The following is a 22,715-nucleotide window of genomic DNA, read 5'->3' as shown; positions in this document are numbered from 1 at the left end:
CGTGTCCCCTGCATTGGCAGGCAGGTTCTCAACCACTGCGCCACCAGGGAAGCCCTGTGTTCTGATTCTTAATCTGGCACTTGGTCACCCAGATGTGTCCATTTTTGTGAAAATATATTAGGCTATACATTTATGGTTTGTATACTTTGTCTTGTACATAATATTCCAGTAAAAAGCTTATCAAAGAAAATGCCATATTGCATAAACATACTGTACTACTAGTTGTCCAGGGCCTCTCTTTTGGGAAACTACGGCAAAAGCTTTATAAAAATTGAATTCTCTCTTTATTTCTTAAGGATTGATGATCCTACCCTATAATTTCTAGGATCCACTTTGGTTTTACCATTTGTTGGGGGTCTCCTACATACTCAGCAATCTCTGTACAATGTGTTTCTCCATGTGAGGCTGCCCACATTCTCAGAAGAATACCTAACTTCAAACTGTGCTTAATTTTTAATCTTAGTTGAACTCAAATCTTAGATTTTCACAATGGACCTTGTCAGGAATAATACCTCTTCCCCATTCACCTGGTTTCCACGAGGAACGATTTTACTTAAAGTAGCATTATCTATCTATGTGAAACTCTGAGTGGCAACTTTTGGTATATGTAGCCTAACACCTCCATTTTCGTGTCTCTTAGGAGGCTGCATGCCGACACAGAGCTCTTGTCCACAGTTGGCCATAGAGGTGCTCATTGTTACTGCTTACCAACGTCCAGTACTCTTCTCTGGACATATGGGGCCATATTATCAGTTTTGGCCACTGGGTTGGGATTGACAGTTGTGTGATTCACTTTTGGAGCAGAGCATGTGATTGCCAGAAAAAGAGAGACTTTCCAGAACCCTGTCTTATCTTTCTACAATAGCAACCAGCAACGTCTGAGATGGTAGTTGCTTCTTCAGTTTGTGCCCCAGAGAGAGGACCAGAACGTAGAGCAGAGTCTCATCTGACCTGTGATGGACATGTTAAATGAGCAAGAAATATGCCTTTGTGGCTTCAAGCCACTGACATTTTGGGGTCGTTTGGTGTTGCAGGATAACGCAGGCTCTTCTGATCTGCAGATCAGGAGTTAAACTTAGCAGCTGAGGCTCTGCCCATGGGCGTGAAGAGAATTATACGGTGCTGCCTATATGGGTGGGTAAACCTAATTCTCAGGTTTAGGCTTCAGGAATTCATTTATTAAAAATTCAGAACTTGGGACTTCCCTGGTGGCACAGTGGTTAAGAATCTGCCTGCCAATGCAGGAGACATGGGCTCGAGCCCTGGTCCAGGAAGATCCCACATGCCGCGGAGCAACTAAGCCCGTGCACCACAGCTACTGAGCCTGTGCTCTAGAGCCCGCAAGCCACAACTACTGAAACCCGCGCACCTGGAGCCCGTGCTCTGCAACAAGAGAAGCCACCACAATGAGAAGCCTGCTTACCGCAGCGAATAGTAGCTCCAGCTCGCTGCAACTAGAGAAGGTCTACGCACAGCAACGAAGACCCAACACAGCCAAAAATAAATAATAAATAAATAAATAAATAAATAATTCAGAACTTTATTTTAAGGCTATATCCTTCCATACCAATGTAATATGTGATAGACATTTTAAAAAATGTCTCTCATTTACCTTGCTCTTTTGCCTAAATTGTTGGTTTAGAAATTGTATAGTGTAGAGGAACATTGTTTACTAGACCTCTTCCTTTATAACCCCATCAGGTTCCTGGAGGGGGCCAAGTGACCTAGAAAGGAACTGAAGAGGTAGGTAGAGGCAAGATCATGCATGGTCCTCTGGGTAATGTTAACGATTTTGTCTTTAATCTAAATTCCATTAGGAAGTCACAGAAGGTTTCAGGCAGATATGTGACAAGTTAGGATTTGCATTTTTATTTTTTATTTTTTTATTTTTTAAAGTCTCTCTGGAAAGTAGTGAGTTTCCTTTCACCAGAGACTCTTTTTTTTTTTTAATTTATTTATTTTTATTATTTATTTATTTTTGGCTGTGTTGGGTCTTCGTTTCTGTGCGAGGGCTTTCTCTAGTTGCGGCAAGCGGGGGCCACTCTTCATCATGGTGCGCGGGCCTCTCACTATCGCAGCCTCTCTTGTTGCGGAGCACAGGCTCCAGATGCGCAGGCTCAGTAGTTGTGGCTCACGGGCGTAGTTGCTCTGCGGCATGTGGGATCTTCCCAGACCAGGGCTCGAACCCGTGTCCCCTGAATTGGCCTGCAGATTATCAACCACTGCGCCACCAGGGAAGCCCAGGACTTGCATTTTTAAAAAAGCAGTCTGATTGGTGTATAGAGAGTGCTTTAGAAGGGTATGAAAACAGACCTGGGGACACTGGTTAAGAGCACATTGCTGGAAATCCTGATAAAGCATGGTCGTTACTCAAAGGAAAAGAAATTATGCCATGGTTAAAATGATGAAATAAACATATCCTTTTTTCTTATGGTCTGGCTTGATCTGGGGGTACACTTTAGAATATTTAGAGGAATGGAAGCATGACATAGCCTTCAGGCAATCTTCCAGGAGTAGTATTCTCTTTCTCAATCTCTCTCTCTCAGTATCTCTCTGTCTCTCTGTCTCTCTCTCTCTCGCTCTCTTATATGTGTGCATGCGCGTGCACACGCACACACACACAAACTCATAAGCTTTTGATTTGGGATTACGTTTTCTGATAATAATTTTAAGTTCCCAAATTCTGTATGTGCTTTAACAATCAATTGATATGTCTTCTCTCATTTAAGCATTAAAGAGGACCATATTACCTCTATTCTTTCAAGAGAGTCTGCAGCCCCCCCTGTGTCACGTCTGGCTCACAGCCCCTTTGTAACAAGGTATCTCTATCTAGAGCTCTACTGTATTGCAAGGCACCCTAATCACAATCTTCCCTGTTTTACAAGGAACCTCAAACACAACACAGATTCACCTGTTATAGGAAGCCCATGACCACAGAGAAAGGAAAAACAGTTCTTAGAGAAGGATATCCCTAACCACAGAGGAGGCCAGTTTTCATAAAGGGATCTCTGACTGCTTGCTCAAGCTGAGAACAGGTCTATAAAATGCCAATTCAAAGGTACAAAAAAAATTAAAAAATAAATAAAAATAAAAGGTACCAAATTGGTACCTTGGAGGTGAGGTACTGCTGGATGTTCCTCTTATTTCTACTTGCTGCATAAAGGTTAGCAATAAAGGGAGAATCTTCTTTTCCACACAGTACATACATCTGATGCAAAGTCCACATGACCTTGGATGCATATGTGCTTGATGAAATTCTGTGCATGAGGCCAAGATTTTCCTAGCAAGACAGTTTGGGTTTACCCCAACACTCAGATAGGCGATAGATGCACTAAAGTTCTACATCATAGAACTTAGACACAGTGATTTTAACCTGGAAAGATTTCAAGGGGTAGTTTACTAATTTTCATTGCTGCAATTAAAAACAATTCTCAAAAAGATATTCCTAAAACATCTACTTTTGAGCCCTAAAAAACCAGATATAAAGTGTATACCAGGTAACTAAATTTTATTTTTTGCATCGGAAGAGTTTGAAATCATCCAGTTTGATATTGGAGAGTCTGCGTTCATAAAAGGTGAATTTTGTTTTGGGGTAGATTTTTAAATAGCAATAAAATAGTGAAAATTGGTGTATGTTGAAGCTGTTCCTATTATAAAAGGGAGAGAAGAGGAAAAAAACTCAGTGTATCTATATAAAGATTTTTTTTTCTCTAAGGCAAACATATGGCTCACTTAGAAGTGTTACTGAATTATTAAGTTTCACATTAAAAAGAAGAGAGTGTGAACTCATCCCTGTTTGCTTCCTCAAAATTATCTGGCTGACCAATAGATGGTGCACTGATCTTAATTGTGGTGGAGATTTAATGATGCAGATTATAAACCGTGGATCTTCATAGAATTAAAGGAGGTTCACCATGACTCATTCATTCATTCATTCATTCATTTTACAAACAATTAATGAGTGCCCATTATGGGCTAGGACTGTATTAGGTCTCTTTCCACAGGGTCAAAGACCACTGTAAGGTAAATAAAAGCTTCAGTTTATTTCTTTACAAAGAAATAATAGTTGTTCATATTGCTATGTATTAAATGCCTTCCAAGTTTAATGGCTTACAATAATAAGGATTTATTACTTCTAACCATTTTGTCAGTTGGCTGGGTGGGTCCTCTGCTGGTTTCTCCTGGGCTCACTTATTCATGTAGTTACATTCAGCTGGAGGTCCCCCTGGGCTAGAAGGTCTGAGATGGCCTAATTCCCGTGTCTGGCAGTTGGTGCTGGCTGTCCTCGGGGGCACCTACATCTGCCTCTGTGTAGGCTAGACCTGTTTTCTTACATGGCGATTTCAGAGCAGTGCTTCAAGTGGGTGAAGACAGAGCCATAAGGCCTATGAGACCTACCTATCCTTGTAAGTTACATCATGTCACTTTTGCTGCCTTCTATTGGTCAAAGTAAGTCCAAGCCAGATTCAAGAAGTGAAGAAATAGACTGTCTCTCTTGATGGAAAGAGTGGTAAATCACATTGCAAAGGGGCATGCATCCTGAGATGGGAGGACTTAAATGAATAGTAGTGGAATAGGCATACATAGATCCTGCAGTCTCCTTGTAGAAACATTACTGGAGAAGCCTGGACTTGCCATTTTTAAGGAAGAAAATTGGGTATGTCTTTAAGGCAAAATGTCTTTTGGGCTAAAGAGGCCAGTGTTCTGGTGGAGAGTAAAGGATTATATGGATTTGGATTATCCATCACATATGCTCTGTGGATCCCTTCATTATTAGTCTTTTCCATTATTCCTAGATACTTAGTTTTCTTTAGCAGTTGACTAACCTTGTAAGAGTCTGTTAACTCTTAATCTTCTGCAGAGGGTAGGATGGAGATAATGGAATGAGATAGAATGAAGTAGTGAGCTACACTGGCAAGGTGGTGTGATGTGATTCCAGTATTTGATGGTATTATACATGATCAGATAATTAACTTTTCTACAGCAACGTTCAATAAGTACACAAATATATTTTAGAAGTTACATCTTTTTTTTGGTTATTGTTTCAATTATTAAATCTCTACTGTGTGTCAAGTCTTTTACATATGTTATCTCTAAATGTTATAGCAATCCTGAAAAGTGTCAGTTCCTATTTTACACATGAGAAAACTGAGGCCTAGGGAAGATAGGTGAATTTCTTACAGCCAAATATTAACTATAGGACAGAATCTGGACATCCAGGTGCCTACTTATTGCAAACTTGCAATAAGGTGGGGGAGATATTTATATGGAGTTATGTTTTCCTCTCATGTAAGCCCTGCTGTGGTATGAATATCAGAGATGATTTCTGAAATTTAGTAAGTTGGTCAGGGTAATATAGCTTAATTTTTACTTACTATAGAAAATTTCTTGTAAGTATTAAATTAGTACTAATTGGTATGGCGGGCACAAATTGAACCAGATGGATAGGTAAGTCTCCTACTTTTGCAGAGTTCCAGTTCCAAGTTGCCTTTCCTGTTCTTAATTATTAAAGATTAATTTTATTTTGCAGAACATTCACAGAGAATTGCCAATACCTTTCCTCAAAGGACATAATTTTAAAACTTTAAAAGATTAAAATTTTAAAAAAAGTTTGAAAATATTGCCACTATCTTTACAGAAGCTATGAAATGGTTTCAGTTCAATGCTACTTATTAGAGGCAACAGTTACGAGAAAGTGAACCCTAGGCCACACCTTGAAAGAACACATCTCCATAGTGGCCACCCAGGTCATTTTCTGCTTCACAGGGGATGTGTTCCTAAAAAGTGCAACAAAGTGCCAGGTGTAAAATTAAAACAGTCAACCTATATGTTTTAAGACAGAGCTATACTTTTTACAAAATCTGCAATTTTACCTGACTACTTAATTATATGCTACTAGTATTTCATACATGCTCTTATGTTCATACCTGCTCTTATGTTCAATTTGTTGTTTTCCTTCACAGTTTTTCTTTCTTTCAGCCAGGTTTAAGTTAAGTTACTCTCTTTTGTAATAGGATCACTACTACTGCTGCTGCTGTTACTATTACTACCACTAACACCACCACTACTACTGCTAACTATTGCTACTACATTGTCTCCAACTTTCCCCCAGCTATTTATCTTTTCAACATAATGTCAATATTGCGAGTATGCTATCAATTTCATCTTTTTAATGACATATCTCTCTGCTCCTATATAGATTGGTTGATCTCTGTACTATATAGATAGGTTGATACACAGTTACCATCTAGACATTTCTGTTCTCCATTATCCTGAGGATTCTCTTTATTTCTCTTTCATGCTGGATCCTATTTTTCTAGCTCTCTGGTCTTTATTTTCTCGTTATGATGGAACATATTTCTAGTAGCATCCTGAAAAAGGTTGTGTGGTAGGTAAACTTTCTGAGGCCTTGCATATTTGAAGGTGTCTTTTTTATACCATCCCTCTTAATTGCTAGTTTGGCTGGGTTTAGAATTCTAGGTTGAAAATTATGTCCCTTTGTAATTCTGATCACAATGGTCCACTCTCTTGAAACTGCCATTTTAGTATTGAGAAATCCAATGCCATTGTAATTCTTGATCATTTTATGAACTGTGATTTTTTTGCTCTTAAAGCTTTTGTGATCTTTTTGTTGTCCTCAGTGACATGAAACGTCATACAATATACATCTTAGTCTATTTTATCTATATGTCAGAACTTTGATGAAAATTTTCAGTCTAGTGATTCATGTTTTTCACAGTTTTGTGGACTTGTCCTGAATTGTTTATCTATTTTTTCTTCCTCTCTTTTCCCTGTATTTTTCTTTCTGGAACTTCTGTTATTTCAGTGTCAGACTCTATGGATTGACTTCTGGTCTTTTTAATGTTTCTGTTCTCTTTTCTATCCCTTTGCCTTTTTGCTATACTTTCTCAGTTCTATCTTCCAACTTTTACATTGATTATTTAATGACTGCTATTACCCTTTTATTTTCCAAGAGTTATGTTTTTGTTTTCTGAACGGTCTTTTGATTTCTTTCTTTCTTTCTTTTTTCAATTGTGTGGTGCAGTCAGCTATCCAATATAGATTTGTATCTCTTTCCTTAAAATAGTGTTGCTGATGGAAAGTGACTGCTCAGTTAGGGACCATATTTCCAAGCTCCTCTTGCATCTTGCTAATAGAAAGTGAACAAAAATAGCATATGTTTTTCTAGGCCAAAGAGTTAAGAACTAGGTATTTCTCCTTTGCCTTTTCTTTCATCATTGGTCAGATGAATAGATAGAACTCTAAGGACCAAAGAGATGGAGAAGTCACAAATGGAAGGAGCCTGGGACCCTGAATAACTATGTGGAACAGAGCCCCTCCCTCCATCCTATTGCTAATTGAACTTTATATAGGTGAGAAATAAATATCTATGATGTCAAGCTATTGAGATGCCAAGGTGTTTCTTTTGTAGCAGTTAGTATTACTTTAATTAATGTATCATTCTTTTTTGATTGATTGATGTAATATCTTTTATTTCTCTGAAAATATTAATGCTATTTTAAAAATTCACTTTTCTTCTTCCAGTGTAGTCTTGTTTTCCCTCAGGTTGCTTTTTTGGGTATTTGGTCATTTTCTGTCATTTGGAGGCTTGCCTCAAATATTTTTATTGCCCATTCATATTTAAGAAGAAGGCACCAAAAAAATCCTGTTTGGAAGCTGTGTGCATGTGTGGGGTGTGTGGACTGTGGGCTACAGAGTAGAGTGATTTGACCAGTATGTTTCCTTGGGAAATCCTTTATGAGAATGTTTTTAAGGCTCTTCTCTTGGAATTGCAAGGCTGCCCAGAAAAGGTGCTTCTGACTTCCTGTCTGGAGGGTATAGTCCTCACAGCCAGTATTCGAAGAGACAGGGTTAGAGAGAGGGGTTGGGGGGGAATAGAATGCTGGGGATCTCAAAATTTAGTATGGGAACTTTCATTTAATTCCATTATTATTATGGTACCTCTGCCTGCAACTCTGCCTCGTGGCACTCTAGCAGAGATACCCTCATTTTTACTCTGTCTGCAGAGTAAATGTCTAGTCTGCCAGAGTGAGAGAGGAGTAGCTGTCCAGCTTCACAAAGTTGATGAGGGTTCAGGAGGTCTAACTGTTTCTCAAAAAGGACTTTCAAACAATCCTGCTGTTTTTATCATCACTTTTACCCCCAGCTCTTCCAGAGATACCTGGTTCACTAAATCCTGGGTCTTTGGGGAACTCTGTTGCATATATCAGGTTGCTTCTCAGCCTTTGCTACTGCTGGGTTAGAATTCAGCTTTCTCAGATTTGCCAAGCAATTTACACATATCCAGCTGCTTTCTAGCTTTCAAAACTGTGTTGTTTTTGTCTCCTCTCCAAATATTCTTTGTCCATGTGAGTTTATGCCTTTATTAAAAAATACAGCTTATTGGGCTCTTAGGAGACAGCAGAGGCCTATAAGTGCATTAATTTGCCAGCTTCATCTGGAAACTTAAAAAAAATTTAAATTAAAACCCACTCCGTTTTATAATTTCCCAAATAGTAGGACATCCAGTATTTTTACCCCTCTCTTCTGAATTGTTCAGTGACCCCAGAGGATTACTCAGAGGGGCAGATATTGCTTACAGTTGCCTCACCAAGAGAGAATTGGGGAAATGGCTGGTTTTCTAGTGGGACTCATTTTGCTGCGGCCATTGTACCTGTAGCTGGTATACAGTGTTGCTCTTGTAAATTGGTTTGGCACAGCTCACTGCTGCATTTATGCTTTGCTGGTCCAGATCCTTGCACAGGTTTTCTGATGGAGGTTAACCTCAGTCCTTCAGCCAAGGGTGGTCCATATTTTCCCTTAGAGTTGCATCTTTGTAGTTCATGCTCACATGCTCAGCTACTGTTTTCAGAATGTGGCCCATATTGGCTAAAATGAGCATCCAACTTCAGCTACATATTGAGCCAGAACGAAGCCTCACTGAATAAGCCTGGGTACCCAATTTAGATTCCTTGTTCATAACAATGTGCTTCTTAAAGGACCCTAGAGTCTTTTCCTGCCAAAAGTCATTCTAGAAACTGGAAGTCGACACTGTTTGAGAACTTCTAGCCCCAGACATAGGAGAGAGCACAGATTTTTCTGATTAGCAGCACTTGTATGAGATTTGGAAGGTAAGAGAGAAGCGAAAATCCATTATTACTCCTCTTGGCAGTCATGGTCAGATAATGTGGGTCTCAGCTGATGTGAGATTTTGCAGGGGCCTCCGGTATTGTCCTGTAAATGACTCAGCTTGGTCCTAGAGGCAGCTCTGATTACTGTCAGCATTTTCCCATGGTTATTGCAAACTTTCAAATCTCTGAGGGGTAATGGCAAACCATGAATGCTAGTGGCCCAATTTCCTGACCTCTATTCCTCCAGCATGTCTGACAGTTTGGTAAGCACGTAACTCCTTGTATTAATTCTCTTTGTGCTTAAAACATGAGAGTGGCCTGATCATGACTACTATTGTACCCATCTTCTCGTGTCACACATTTTTCTCAGGGCTTTGAGTGCTTGTTGTCTATACTGTGATGAACATGGTAACTTTCAAATGGAGATTCCCATAGGGGGGCCTTGTTGGTGGGTTTTGAGTTAAGTTCCACTGAACTAGGTAGGCACCCCGCTCCACACAAAAGTGTGGGAGAAATCCAAGAGTCAAGTGTAAATTATTTGAGGACTGCCTTTATTCTCCAAAGGGGACATGAAATATGATTAGAGAAAAAATTTCTTTAGGTAAACAGGTAGATGAAAACTTTTAATATTTTCTTCAGAAATCAGTCACATTGGTAGGCACTGTACAAATGGTATAGCAACCAGAGCTATAATTCAGTGGATCCCAGCCTATCTAATTTAAATTTATTATTGTCCACACCGTCATCCTATGGAAAAATTAGAAAACATTTTTTGGTTTCTTTTTCCCAAAGAGCCTTGATTATTGGATTTCTCTATTCATTATGGAAAGATTCTCTTTTACATTAAATATACTAATTTCTTAGTGACTCAGTCATTATTTTGAATTACAATTACTTCTGTCTCACTGGAAGTTTAGACCAAAAAATCTCTGAAAGTAGAGAATACATAATTCTAAGAGTATAACCTTGCCACATCATGTTTACGTATAAATTTATAAAGTCACTATAAATTGGAAGATATCCATCAAGGTCAGGTAATTGAACCTTTCAGAATAGTCTTTTCACAGTAGTTTAAAGTATACAGAATATTTTTTATTTTCTATTATTTTTATGGGACCTGTTGGTAGATTATAAAAGGATCCTCTGATTGACCCAAATATATTCTGATCTCAAATCATGAAAAGATTGTAGTAAAAATCTCATGCAAAAGCCAGTTGTTTGAAACTTGTAACATATTTTCCCAGAGAAATATAATTTATTTTGTTTATGTGATATTTATACCCTACCTACTCTGGAAGAGACTGGGAGAAGCTCATGTCATTAAGTATAAGACAAAATAAGAAAACTTCAAAATTGAAAGGAGCAGAGAGATAATAAATGTCTCTGGGTACCCAAGATTTTCTTAAAGGGAGACAGGTCAGTATAAGTAAAAGAGAAATTAATAAAACATAGATCCATGTCCTAATCTTTCTGCTGGAAAAAAACCGGTTGTGTGAACTTAATCAAGCTTCTGAATCTCAGCATCCACGACTATGAAATGGATATAAAGTATAACTAACCTAGCCAGTGAATGTATTCCGTAACAATGCCTTACTGGAAGATTCCTTCTTCCTCAGATCTCCTTTGCATTTCCTCTAGGATCCCTGGCTTGGGGAGAATGAGGAGAGTTCTGAAAAGTGCTATCTGCAATCTCTCTACTTCTGTTTTTGCTACTTCAGCTGGACCAGTTGCACCAGCCTCTGCCTGTGCTGGTGCTGAGCTCCTTTGATGTGCTGACTCCATGTCACTTACAGGACCTCTGTGCTGCTGTCAACCACCTTCACCTCCTTGACTCTTATTTATCTTCTCTTCCAGTAGCCAGGAAATTGCCTTCACTTTCTATTTTCAACTCTAAAGATGTTACATCACTAGTGATGCTGAATTCCTCTTAATATTGCACCTTTCTGTTGCCCAGAGGACAGAACTTTTGGCAGGCTAGGGTAAGGGATGATCAAGCCTGTTCAGACCTTCATCTGGAACTCCTGGTTCCTCTGCAATCCCCACCTGGCTACTCCCTCTGGACCACTCTTAACTCACACTGGATTTTTCTCTGGGGTCCCAGGGGTTCTTTCTAGTGTAATACAATTTTGGGGAAACTTCCAGGCCTTTATACAAGATTGAATCCCAATTGGAACACAAGTTCAACTTCTCTTCCACTGATCACAGGACCCCAAACAAACGCAGGAACACAGGCTTACATCCACTATAATGTCTGCTAATGAAGTTGCTTGTTCCAGAGCCGAGAAGACCACCAGGGGGCATTGTCACCTAATCTTACATTCCAACCAAACACTCATGGGGAATGCAGCCCCAAACCGTTTTGTTGAAAGCAAGTTTAGATACATTGTGAAGCCTAAATAAGATAATATGTTAGTTACAATGACTGTTTCTTAAATACCTTCTAAGTGTTAGATATTTTTTATATTATTTCATTTAACTCTCATGTATCCCAGATAACATTTATGGGTTTCTCTGCCAATGAGATTTAAATGGTACTGCTTCAAACACTAACCATTCCGTGAAAACTCCCCACAAGTTCTGTTAATTTCTCTGTGTTAAATACTCATGTTTCTCTCTGCCTGTGGCTCCTGAAATTGTCCATACTGCCTCTGTTTGCACAAATCAATTTAGTTTTTCTGAAAACCATAGGTCATCCATTTCTGTCACGCTAAATCTTTCAGGGAATCCACAGGTAGGGGTCAAGTTGTTGTCTTTTTTCTTTTTCCCTACAGACTTTTTTTATTTCCCTCCCTGTCTTCCCAAAAAACCAATCAAATTCCTTCCTTTCTCTCTCATAACAAGCAAATGAAAGTGTTGCTTGAGCTTCTTTCTCACTCAAGTTACTTATTCTCAAACAATGGGAAAGAGAAATCTGAAAGTGAAATCTTGATGGAATCTTTGGATGTGTGAACTCTTTGGCAATGGAATGTTTATAATTTAGGAACTTTGAGCATATGCAAAAAAGGCTCTTATACTAATCAGAATTTCATAGGGTTGTTCTCCAGCAGTTACGTGTGGAGTGAGTTAATTATGAACCACTGCCTAAAAAAGTTTAGCACACTGAGAAGATATCAGCAATATCTCAAATGAATATTAATGTTTTGAAATGTCTATGTAATTGAAATCAATTTGAATGTAAAAATAATTTGAAGAATGCTAATGCAATGACAGAGTCTCCCACAGATAAATATGTCAAAACCCATTAGAATTTTTCTGAGGCTATGGCGGAAACCTGAATTGTAAGCAGGCTGTTGGGTAGGTAGATTTGACTTTATTTTTGCTCCTTTAAGACTACTTTTTAGATTTTCACATTTGTATCTTTAGTCAGAAGAATTTTGCTTCGGCCTTGTTGATTTTTCTTGCAAATAATACTTCTGTTTTTATTTTGATTTTGTTTAAAGTTGACTGACTTATCTAAATGTCCAGGTGTTGGTTTGAGAGTCATAAATAAACTTTAAAATGATTAATAATTTGAAAAATATGTTGGTCAGATAAATACTGTATGATTCCACTTATATGAGGTATCTAAAATAATCAAGCTCGTAGAAGCAGAGAATAGCATGGTGGTTTCCTGGTTCAGCAGGGGAGGGGACATGGGGGAGCTGGATAGATAGAAAGTTTTGGCTATGTGAGATGAATAAATTGTAGGGATCTGCTGTCCAACATTGTGCCTATAGTAAAAAATTCTGTAAAATTTGTTGAGGGTAGATCTAATACTAAGTGTTCTTACCACAAAATCAAACCCCCCCCAAAAAAACAATAAAAGAGAGGCATGAGGAAACTTTTGGAGGTGATGGATATGTTTATTATCTTGATTGTGGTGATGGTTTGCAGGTGTATATATCCAGACTCATTAAATTATATACGTTAAATATGTCCAGTCTTTTTGTGTATCAGTTATACCTCAATAACGGTGTTTTTAAAAAGAAGTATGTATGGTAAAAAATTAAAATGTGTTGATACATTTTTTATCAAGATATAGTTGACCTATAACATTATATTAGTTTCAGGTGTACAACATACTGATTAGATACTTGTAGAAAATGCCAAATGATCACCACAGCAGGTCTAGTTAACATCTGTCATCACATATACTTAAAAACTATTTTTCCTTGTGATGAGAATTTTTAAGATCTACTCTCTTAGCAACTTACAAATATACGATATAGTAGTATTAATTATAATCACCGTGCTGTGCATTACATCCCCAGAACTTATTTATTTTTGTAACTGGACATTTTTACCTTTTGGCCACCTTTACCCATTTCACCCACCTCCCCTCCACCGCGTCTGGCAACCACCAAACTGTTCTCTGTATCTCTGAGTTTGTTGTTTAAAAAAAAATTTTGTTTTTTAGAGTCCACGTATAAGTGAGGTCATACGGCGCTTGTCTTTCTCTGTCTGACTTATCACACTTAGCACAGTGCCCTCACGGTCCATCCATGTTGTGGCAAATGGCAGGATTCCCTGGTCATTTTCTTATTAAGCCTCATGTGAAAAAGGCAGAGAAATTGTGACTGTTCCCATTTTGCAGTTAAAGAACCAAAGGTCAGATGCATTAAGTGACCCGGGCCACTGTATAATTCTTTATAGTTATATTGTGCTTGTCCATTTCAAAATGATTTCAGATACATTATCTCAACTGAGTGTCTTCTACATTCTTTCTATGCAATGAATCATCAAGTTCTATCCATTCTTCCTCATTTGCTTTTACACCTGTCAAAATCTTTCATTTCTTAAGATTCAGTGTATCCAGCTTTTTTCTAACTTCCAACCAGAAGGAATCTACCCCATTTTGAACCTCCAATAGCTTGCATTTGTTTCAATCATATGACCCTTGCTGCATGCTTCCTTAAGTGCACTATTTTCTGTATCTGATTTATTGACACTTCTTTATGAGAATTCTAGAAATTATTAATTTGTGTATACTTTCAAAGGCTTACCGAATGTTTTACCCATAGTAGTTACTCAAGAAATGCTTGTTAAAATAAATGAATAAGACATTTCCTTTTTCTTCCTATTGTCTAAGATTGATCCTCTCCTTTCTGCCCAAACTTAACTCCAGCTACTTATCAGTGTTTTCCTCTTCCCCAGTCAAAGCTGTGATACTATGCACATTTTTTAGTTTAAAAACAGGCAAATAAACAAACTAAAAACAAAACTAAACTAAACTTCCCATGGCTTTGCTTATATTAATTTTTTTCCCTTGAGATTCTCTTTGAAGTTTTCCCAAGCTATTCTGACCTAATTCATCTCTCCCTTCCTCAACCTGTTGTGTTTAGAGCTTGCATCTGTATAGATGTATTTCTGTTTTCTGATTTTTCGTGAGCACTTAGAGGGCAAGTTAGAAATGATATATGCCTTCCATGCTGATTACTCAGACCAAATAAGATGACTGTAGAATGCTGTATTATTTGTTGTGTTTTAAAACATCCCCCAAGTGCCTAGCACAAGATGAGGCAAATGGTAGGAACTGAAAAAAAATATGAGTTGAATTGATTCACATAACTCATTTCCTGGTGAGTCTGGTTTCAAGATTACACTGTGCTCCACAGATATTTTCTTTTATGTGTTTTTCCATCTTATAACATTGCAAAGCAGTTTGCATTCATTATCTAGAGTATTTAACACAAGAGTTTATTGACTTTGGTTTTATTTCCTGACCAAATTGGAACCCTTTGGACTATAAATTGGGTTGTAAATCTGATGTTATTAGGTTTTCTATTACAAAATTACATTATCTTCATGTTCTAAATAGGTTAGATATTTCCACTATCTCTAGTTGTCTTCTGAAAGATCGTGACTGTATATAATCTGAGAAATTTGCTTAGTAATTCCCAACAAAAATCAAGAAAATAGATTGACTTTTCAGCATTTTAATATGGTCTTAGTGTGATAGTTTGATATCAAACTTCCTTATGGAAATGAAACACTCCAATAATTTTATACCTTTATAATGTTTCTATGGTCAATAGAAAGACATTGATTTTTGTGTAATACTCTGCTCTAATTTTCCCCCTGAGTTTATATATTCAGTGCCTTCCACTGTGTCTGACACATAGTGGGTTTTCCTTAAATGCTGGTGGAATAAGTACAAGATTGTATCAATAAAAGCTTTTATGTGTACACACATTTTCTGTTTATGCTGTTTGATTTTTTGATTTATGATCTTATAACAAATTTGCAGGGAAAAGAATATTCCAATATTCTCCAAGTGAGGTTCATGGAACATCAGTCTTAAAAGAAATTGATAAATGTTACTAAAAAAAAAGGTGGAATTGTTCATGGAAAATAGAGAAATCCCAAGTTAAACAAAATTAAACAATTTTTTTTTTTTTACAGCAGGACTTCTTATGACTTTAATATGCTAATCTATACTAGAACGCTCCAGTATAGTATGTACTATTACCCAAACTTAATTATTATTAAGTATTATTAGAGTTCTTGGTTTTTAAGTGACAGAAACACAACTCAAATTGGCCTGACTTAAAAATAGAATTAATCTGCTTATGAAATATTCAGGGGTAGATTGGTTTCAGGTATGCATCAGTATGTTTGCATCAATTTCCCTTGCCCCAAGTCCCATGTGATATGGGGCAGATGAATGCCTCACGTGCAGTTTGTTTCCCCACAATAACTTGGGGGAATTGACTATTTGTACAGCAAGCAGTAAGTAAACCTTTTCTTTGTCTGGGGAGAAATGTTACCTCATCTCTCAAGATAGCTCAGTGCAAACACACCCCTGATAAAAGGCACTGTGTGAAGGGTAGTCATGGCCTTCATTTCTGTCATACCTGGGGAGATGCATAGAAGCAAGAGAAATACATGAAGGACTGTCTCCCAACACCTAGCTTGAAAATATTACTTTAATTGCATTTCAACCAGTTGAGAAGGTGAACAGAAAATTTTGGAGTTGGCAGGGCTTTGTAATATTTCAGAAGTCATGTCACATAGACAGTTGCCTCCTCTGTGGAGCTATGCTCACACCAGGAGCATAAATTCAAATACAGGAAAAGTGTGCATATGCTTTGCAGACATTGGGGTTTACTATAAAATGGAGACAATATTTTTACCTCTTATGATTGCAGAATGTGATTTCTTTGGTGTAAAAAAGAGGATAAATGAGATTATTTGGGTTTTTTAGAAGAACACTTAGCTATGCTTTCTTTTAATACATTTGATTTCCAATTATTAAGCAATTTCTCAGCATGACTTGTGAAGAGTCTTCATGAAAATGAAGAGCCCAAAAGGTCTTCAGTGGGCCTTGTTCTAAATCTGGCCCCTGTAGTTATTTGGCAGTTTATCAAAAGCCACATTAATCCTCATAAATAGTGCTTGATTTTCAAAAGACAACCCCCTTGTTCCAGCCTTGCAGATTGAGCCACACTTATTATTTTCCTTGACTTCTTGTACAGAGGCTGCATGATTACCAAGTGATCATGTGTGAACAAGAGGCTTTTTTGTGCTGATAAATGGATCCCCACTGTTGCACAAGCCCCTAGGAGTCTGCATTAAAAGCAAGTTGAGATGCAAAACAGAACATAGCATTTGTTTAAACAGCAGGCACTTATTGGCATCATTACCTGATATGGTTGATAATCTAAAGCATTATGACTTTGGAGCAAAATTTGGTTCATGAAGACATACAAAGAGATAAACCATGGCTACTAATAGAAATTTTGAGCAGTGCTTTGAATAGAATAATCTTGTCTACGTTCATCATCGAGCTAGCTCTCCCCTCCCCCTGAAATGAGACAAGGTAAATTCACAACTCCCATTAATGCTAATAGCAACTTCAGAAGGAAATCCCTTGTTCCTCCATAAGAGAAGACAGCTACCCTCTCTTATTTCAAAATGCTACAAACCTGTGTCAGTAGAAACTAATTGGTGAGGATGCGGAATACAAGCAATTTGAAATTAATCTTTTAAAATAGTGGCTAATACGTTTGTTGATGATAGCAGCCACTGGCTAAAAAGAAATGACATTTCTCCTTGGAGTGCTGACTCTGGTAGGTTGATACTAAGCCTTTACTGTTCCTGAGCCAGGTTATCTGCTTTGAACCTGTTTCTTCTTCTGACACCAGCCTGTCAGGATGTACCTGGGTAAACTAGGAAGGAAGCCTGTGGGTAAGGCATACTAGCATGGGGTTCACTATTTTATAGCAGAATGTGCCTCTGAGACATGAAAAGTAAATTTAGCCATTTCTCTACTTTGTGAGGATGGGTGAGTAGCTTAAGATTCTCTGCATCCCAATTATATCATCTTTAATATTAACTCTTATTTCACTCACAGTGTTTTTCCTGAAGGCTAAATGAGATAATGTAGTTATAGCAATAAGGGGTAAAAAATAAGGTGCTTGTAGAGGCTCCTACTCGGTGTTACTGAGAGATGACTGCTAGGAAGAAGCTGAACCTCCAGAACCCTGATGTCTGCTAGATCCAGCTTGTCTGAGGAAGAAGAAGAAAATAAATCTATAAAACAAAGGAGAGAGGGATTTGACATTCCTATGGGGGAATCTGGAGGGTTGAGGGAGGGGAAAGGAAAGTTGAATCCAGTGCTATGGAGGAATGATAAAAGATGAGGCCTGCACTTGACAGAGACTATGGGAAGGGAAATGGCTAAAAAAGGTTAGCATATGATACACGGGTATATCTGATATATGCCTGTCATCTGTCCCTGTGACATCTTCAACAAAATCTGTACTGTTCACTAAGGTATTTGCATAACTGGATTGTCTGGAGAACACAGGTCTTGGTGCTGGGTGTGGCAACCAGATGAACTTAAGAGGGTGCGAGATTCTCATGGTTACAGGATGTTAAAGTTGAACATTTCAGCTGAGGCACCCACAGAGACAAGAGATAGGAAATCCTTAGTGAGATGCCAGACCAAAATGCAGAAATTCAAAGAAAATGATAACAGGTAGGAATGCTTTCAACTTGTAAGAAGGAAGTGAAAGGACAAAGTGGAGTGAAGAAAGAGGACAAGGACGTTGAAGAGGTTCTTTTTGTGAAGAGGATCTTTTAGGAGAAAGTTGTCCTTTGAGCCCTGCTCTGTCCCATCACTCCTAAGGGGGGAGGGGGATGGTGGCTGTCACTTTACTTCAAGGCCTGGTGAGGAGGAATCTCAGTGGAGCCAGTCAGAGAGCCTGATGTGTTCTCTATGCTTAGGGTACAGCTTGCATGGGTAGCTGAGAAAGCCACTGTGGCCTGTAGCAGAGTAGAGAGTGTGTGCTCACAGAGAGCTGCATTCGGGAAGTTGTAACACCCCTCGCTGGCTGGCACTGGGGCAAGGAATGTGTGAGTGTTTTCCATGGCTTACATCTGGAGAGACACTGTTGGCCTGGAACCAGTTAACAGCTGGTTAAGGACCTTTAACAGCTCCTCAAGGGAACCCCCAGGGAGCAGTTTTCATGTGAGAATCTATGAGTTGGGTGGACTGAACTGCCAGAGAAGCGGAGCTCAGAGAACAGCCACCAGTCAATGAACAGGTGTCCCTCTGCTCATAGGAGCTTTGGCACGACAGGTTCAGGGTGGGGGGCCCCAAAGGACCCTAAAACGTGCCCCAGAAACAGAGTTAGCTTTCCACACCTGCCAGACCTAGGGTGCATGAGCCAGCTTGTCATAGCAACAGCAGCCAGTTAAGAACTTTCCAGTCTTATTTCCCGTAATTTGTTTCCTCCTCATATCCCTCCCCCAGCTAGTAGGGTGTATGCCAACAGTTTGCAAGTGGTGAGGAGATGAGCGGAGAGAGAAAGCAGAGGCTGACAATATTCCCTTTGCCAAAGGTAGACGGCCCACTGGTGTACCAGACTTGAATAAGGAACACTGGAGAGCTCTGATCCTGAATTGGAATTAATATCTTGGCTTGGATAATTTTTTTAAAAAATTTGTTTTATTGAAGTATAGTTGATGACGATATTGTCTTAATTTCTGCTGTACAGCAGAGTGATTCAGTTATACATATTTATATACATTCTTTTTCATACTCTTTTCCATTGTGGTTTATCACAGGATATTAAATATAGTTCCCTGTGCTATACAGGAGGACCTGGTTGTTTATCCATTCTACCTACAATAGTTTGCATCTGCTAATCCCAAACTCCCAATCCATCCCTCCCCCAACCCCCCTCCTCCTTGGCAACCACACGTCTGTTTTCTATGTCTGTGAGTCTGTTTCTGTTTCATAGATAAGTTCATTTGTGTCACATTTTAGAATCCGCATGGAACTAATATTATATTCGTACTTGTCTTTCTCTTTCTGACTTACTTCACTAAGTATAGTAATCTCTAGGTCCATCCATGTTGCTGCAAATAGCATTATTTCATTCTTTTTTATGGCTAAGTAGTATTCCATTGTATATATGTATCACATCTCCTTTATCCATTCCTCTGTCGATGGACATTTAGGTTGCTTCCTTGATCTTGGCTGTTGTAAATAGTGCTGCTGTGAACATAGGGGTGCATGTATCTTTTTGAATTATAGTTTTGTCTGGATATATGCCCAAGAGTGGGATTGCTGGATCATATGGTAATTCTATTTTTAGTTTTCTGGGGAACCTCCATACTGTTTTCCATAGTGGCTTCACCAATTTATATTCCCACCAACAATGCAGGAGGGTCCCCTTTTCTCCACACCCTCTCCAGAATTTGTTTTTGTAGATCTTTTAATGATGGCCATTCTGATCAGTGTGGGGTGATACCTCATTGTAGTTTTCATTTACATTTCTCTAATACTTAGCAATGTTGAGCATCTTTTCGTGTGCCTGTTAGCCATCTGTATGTCTTCTTTGGAGAAATGTTTACTTAGGTCTTCTACCCTTTTTTTGATTGGGTTGTTTGTTTTTTTGTTGTTGAGTTGTATGAGCTGTTTGTATATTTTGGAAATTAACCCCTTGTCAGTCACATTGTTTGCAAATTTTTTCTCCCAGTTCGTAGATTGTCTTTTCATTTTGTGTATGGTTTCCTTTGCTATACAAAAGCTTATAAGTTTGATTAGGTTCCATTTGTTTATTTTTGCTTTTATTTCTATTGCCTTGGGAGATGACCTACGAAAACATTGGTCCGATTTATGTCAGAGACTGTTTTGCCTGTGTTCTCTTCTAGGAGTTTTATGGTGTCATGTCTTATATTTTAGGCTTTATTGGCTTGGATACTTTTAATGTCTGTACTGAGACAGCGTTTTTTACTTAAGCTGACTATAGTATTGTGTGTGATCTTAGCAAAAGCAGAAAAGTCATAGGACCTGCAGTGAACGTCTAAAGCCTGATTTCCGGCAGCAGCAGCAGCAGCATCACCTGAAAACACATGAGGATTGCAAATACTCAGGCTCCACCCCAGACCTCCCATATCAGGTAGGAGTAGGGCCGAGGCAGTCCTCCCGGTGACTCTGATGTGCACTAAAGTTTGAGAACCACTGAGCTAGAGGAGGGAGGCAGCTCTGGCTTTACAGGGCCTTCTTCTATCCTGCTAATAATAAAATATAGAAAAAGGGTGGAGAAATGCAGTCTACACTTCACGATATAACCATTGGGGGTTATATGAGGAAATGAAATAATGATTTTTCATGATAAGTGTTGGCTGACAAACCTGTTTTCTTGCCGGGGTGTCTGCTTGAACTTCACGGGCAGCAAAGATCCATGTTGGGGTGGTTTGATAACTGCATCAGCTGGGCAGGCTATATAGCTGTGCTGAAGCTGGGTCACAGAGTCGAGAGGAGGCTTCCCCATATCTGCTCTACCCTTCCTATGAGGGTTCCTTTAACTGATGTGTAATGTTTAGGCATGAGCAGGATAACCACAGGCAATATCCTAGTTTGTCAAAGACATTCTACTATGTTAATATCTCCATATTGTACATGGAGCAAAACTTAAGGAAAAAACAAATTTAAGAATAGAATCTAAAAAAAAAAAAAAAAAAAAAGAATAGACTCTAAATACTTTTCTGGACTAAAAAAGGGAAGGACTAGCTGTTAGTAAGTATGTCAAAAAAAAAAATACAAATAAGCAATGAACAGATTTTCAAGCCTGAACATTGTGCCAGCCCCATGTCATTTGTTAAATAGAAATACATGGTACTGCACAGAGGTATTACCAGGTGACATGAATTATAATGGTTGCAGAAATGTGAAAACCAAAACCAAATAATCCCAAGCCCTTAAAAATGAGGTCTAGTATAATATTAAAAGAGTTTAGAATTAAATGTAAATTAGGAGGTACAGTCACTCAGAACAATGAAAATTTTATTCAAAAGCACTAGTATTTTTAAAAAATTTTTATTGGAATATAGTTGTTTTACAATGTTGTGTTAGCTTCTAGTGTACAGCAAATTGGATCAGCTATATGTATACATATGTCCCCTCTTTTTTGGATTTCCTTCCCATTTAGGTCACTACAGAGCACTGAGTAGAGTTCCCTGTGCTATACAGTAGGTTCTCATTAGTTATCCATTTTATACATAGAATCAATAGTGTATATATGTCAATCCCAATCTCCCAATTCATCCCCTCCCCTTCCCCCTTGGTATCCATATGTTTGTTCTCTACGTCTGTGTCTCTATTTCTGCTTTGTAAATAAGATCATCTATACCAGTTTTTTCAGATTCCACATATATGCGTTGATATATGATGTTTGTTTTTCTCTTTCTGACTTACTTCACTCTGTATGACAGTCTTTAGGTCCATCCATGTCTACAAATGACCCAATTTCATTTCTTTTCATGGCTGAGTAATATTCCATTGCATATATGTACCACATCTTCTTTATCCATTCCTCTGTTGATGGACATTTAGCTTGTTTCCATGTCCTGGCTATTGTAAACAGTGCTGCAATGAACATTGGGGTGCATGTGTCTTTTTGAATTGTGGTTTCCTCTAGGTATATGCCCAGTAGGGGGATTGCTGGGTCACATGGTAGTTCTATTTTTATTTTTTTAAGGAACCTCCATACTGTTCTCCAGAGTGGCTGTATCAATTTACATTCCCACCAACAGTGCAAGAGGGTTCCCTTTTCTCCACACTCTCTCCAGCATTTATTGTTTGTAGATTTTGTGATGATGGCCATTCTGACTGGTGTGAGGTGATACCTCATTGTAGTTTTGATTTGCATTTCTCTAGTAATTAGTGATGTTGAGCAGTTTTTCATGTGTTTGTTAGCCATCTGTATGTCTTCTTTGGAGAAATGTCTATTTAGGTCTTCTGCCCATTTTTGGATTGGGTTGTTTGTTTTTTTGGTATTGAGCTGCATGAGCTGTTTGTATAATTTGGAGATTAATCCTTTGTCAGTTGCTTCATTTGCAAGTATTTTCTCCCATTCTGAATGTTGTCTTTTCATCTTATTTATGGTTTCCTTTGCTGTGCAAAACCTTTTAAGTTTCATTAGGTCCTATTTGTTTATTTTTTTTTTAATCTCCATTATTCTAGGAGGTGGGTCAAAAAGGATCTTGCTGTGATTTATGTCATAGAGTGTACTGCCTGTGTTTTCCTCTAAGAGTTTTATAGTGTCTGGCCTTAAATTTAGGTCTTTAATCCATTTTGAGTTTATTTTTGTG

At 38.3% G+C, this 22,715-nt stretch overlaps 1 pseudogene; it reads right to left on the bottom strand.

Annotated features, from left to right (window-relative positions):
- LOC102997534 (ras-related protein Rab-28-like) overlaps nucleotides 1-20,896 on the bottom strand; it is a 58,660-nt pseudogene extending 37,764 nt beyond the window's left edge.
- Nucleotides 20,897-22,715: the final 1,819 nt, after the last annotated feature.

Source organism: Balaenoptera acutorostrata, chromosome 4 (genome assembly GCF_949987535.1).
Source record: "Balaenoptera acutorostrata chromosome 4, mBalAcu1.1, whole genome shotgun sequence".
NCBI classification, from domain to species: Eukaryota; Metazoa; Chordata; class Mammalia; order Artiodactyla; family Balaenopteridae; genus Balaenoptera; species Balaenoptera acutorostrata.
This window is presented reverse-complemented; position numbering and strand designations above follow the sequence as displayed.